Source organism: Monodon monoceros, unplaced genomic scaffold, assembly GCF_005190385.1.
Source record: "Monodon monoceros isolate NGI ecotype Baffin Bay Population unplaced genomic scaffold, NGI_Narwhal_1 Super_Scaffold_22, whole genome shotgun sequence".
Lineage (NCBI taxonomy): Eukaryota > Metazoa > Chordata > Mammalia > Artiodactyla > Monodontidae > Monodon > Monodon monoceros.
The window spans coordinates 8,818,844-8,821,886 of NW_021703779.1; positions in this window are offsets into that span (position 1 = coordinate 8,818,844).

The window sequence follows — 3,043 nt, forward strand, 5'->3', positions numbered from 1 at the left end:
TATATATTTCCTCATATATTATACATATTCTCATATGTATTTTCTCATATATTCTTGTATATATTGTCATATATTCTTAAACATATTCTCGTATATATATGCTGATGATATAGGCTCATGTATATTCTTACATGTATGTATATGCCCACACCATTTCATACACAGATGAACGGCTCTGAAGCCCCACCGTGATCGTGATCTTCACAGCCATTCCCTGCTGACATGTCTCCCGATTTTGTAACAATAACACAACCGTCACATCTTGGGTGGCCCCCTGCTGACTAAGGATAAGTTCCCAGCGCTCACCCCTGGGGCTGGCACGCCCTGGCCCCCAGCTCATCTCTTCTCGTCCTCCCAGCTGCCTCATGTCTGCCCACTGCCCCGAGCACACTGCAGCTCTCCCTGTGTGTGTTCTGAACAACTCAGGGTCACTCCCAGCTGCAAATCTCACACGTTCCTCTGTCCCGGACCTTCTCGCCCAATGGCTCCATCTCGTAAGCTCCAGTTCATCCTCTGAGGTCTGGTAGCAGCAGGGCCTCTTCCGTAAGCTCGTATCACACCCACCCTGCTCGGTTTCCCCTTGACGATGTCCCTCTTACCTGTGTGAACGAGTCAAGTGTTCCTGCTGTTCTCCCACTGTTGTGTTCCCAGCACTTAGCAGAGTTCCCTCTAGGTATTTTATGGCCACACTGATTCTAGGTACATTTATTGTCTTCTCTTCTTGGACCGGCTATGAAGCACACATCGCAAAGGTTGCTTTCAAGGGTCTAAGACCCAAGAGAGTCCCCAGAATATGGTACCAGCCATGGTCCTATTATGGGACCACATCACCTGTTTTACAAAAATCAAAGACAAGGTCTTTGGGGAAAATATAAAATGCTCTACGTAGGAGTGTAAGGTAAGACCAGAAAAAAGTACTGTATCACCAAGTGTATCACATCACGTCGAATGTACACCATCTGGGACCTAAGACAGTGGGTTTGTTAAGGAAACTGTATTTGAAGTATCTTTGGATGAAGCCCAAATTCCAGTAACTTTGCTTCCCTTGTGAATCACACGGCCTTCGTAATCCGTGTTGACCATTTTTCACATTACAAGACGTTTCGTGTGTTTGGATCTTATATCCTAGACCAACCTCTAAGCCACCAGAATACGCCACCCCCAAACAGGCCACTTTAGTTTAAGGATTATTTTGAGCTGAAAACAATTGAGAAACAGCAGATGCAAGACAGACAAACAAAAACAAACAAACAAACAAAAAACAATAAAACAACTGTCTACCTTCCCCCTGTAGGCCAAAAAGGAGGGCATTAACTTCCCTTTGTGTTAGAGCAGAATGAGAAGATTATAGACTTTCATCACCCCCAGAGACAGCACCGAAAGGAATCTGTATAACCTTACTAAGATAACCCTTATCTCCTATTCATGTCCCCCGTATACTTACCTTCCCCCATTTTGCTGTCCCTAAAGCTCTAAACTTCTTCCCCTTTGCCTTGTGACTTCTCTACAAATGTATGGTTCTTTGTCAAAATGGTATATTATCTCTCAAGCCTAACTGCTTCTCTGGGGTTCTCACTTCTTTCTAGAGAGGTCTCCATGCTACCTAAGACTATTAATATCAAATGAAATGGGTATGCTTTTTCTTCTGCTAATCTGCCTTTTGTCGGTTTCATTTACAGGGTCCCAGAAATAGAACCTAAGAAGGTAGGGTAAGTGTTTTTCCTTCCCCTAATAGGCCTCTAAAGGATGAACATCGTTTTGAACGTGTGTTATGTGTTACGAACAATGTGTTATGAACATCGTTATGTACGTGTGTTATGTGTTACGAACAACGTGTTATGAACATCGTTATGTACATGTGCACACATGTATATCTGTGTGTTTTCATGCCCTTTACAATCTTCAACAATTTACACAAACTTTTACACTCTTTTTGTAATCAGACCCAATAATCAAATGTTGGAGTGATCTAAGAATGTTTTTCTGGAACTCTGGAAATGTGCTTTACTTATATGGTGCTTTTCTGCTGTCTTATTTTATACAATTATGTACTATTTTAAAAAAAACCCTCTTGATCTATTGTACGCTTAGATATTTTGGAAACCTCAGCATTTTTGTATAGATTTTCAAGAATATTGGTCCTGTCTTCCACTTCTCTGAGACCTCGCTATATATCAAGGGGGATGAGAGCTTGAACAAGCATTTGAATTTTTTTCTCTCCATCAGAGCTTAGGGGTGTGTCTATTTGAGGTAATTTTGGTGGGTAGCTGGCTTTTGTAACTTCTGCTAGGTTAAGGGTAAAGGTTATACAAGGTTTCCAGCTAGAAGGTCAGGAGAATGTCCATAAATGTTTTCACGCTGGCGTGTACAGAATTAGACTGACTCAGAGAATATGATTCATCCCTTGGTCCAACCCTTTTTCCCCCTTCCTCTTCCCTGCCTTGTCCTAGCCATCACCCCGTTCTTGAATTAGAGTTTAATAAGCAGCTTTGCCTTCCTTGTAGCCTACAGATACACACCCACATCTCCTCCTTGACAGGGGTGACTATGCCATCTTCCGCTTTTGAATCTTTGTGGAATGTCACACGTGAGGTAGACCAGTATTTTAACACAGAGTTTGGTGGACGTGGGTGGCATTTTAGAGTACACAGCCCCTACCAGCAATGCCCACATTTATACTCTGAGCGGTATATACCGCGTGTCTAAGGAGCAAACGCTTCTTTCTGAAAAGTTATTAAAAATAATTCTTTTCACTTTTTAAGGAGCAAGCATACATTTAGAAGTAAATTGCAAAGGGGGAGGAGGGATAGATTAGGAGCTTGAGATTAACATATACACGCTACTATATGTAAAATAAATAAGCAACAAGGACCTACTGTAGAGCACAGGCAACTACATTCAATATCTTGTAATAACTAGAATTGAAAAGAATCTGAAAAAGAATGTATCTACATATAGATACAGATGTATACATCTGACTCGCTTTGCTGTACGGTTGAAACTAACACAACACTGTAAATCAACTATACTTCAGTAAAAAAAA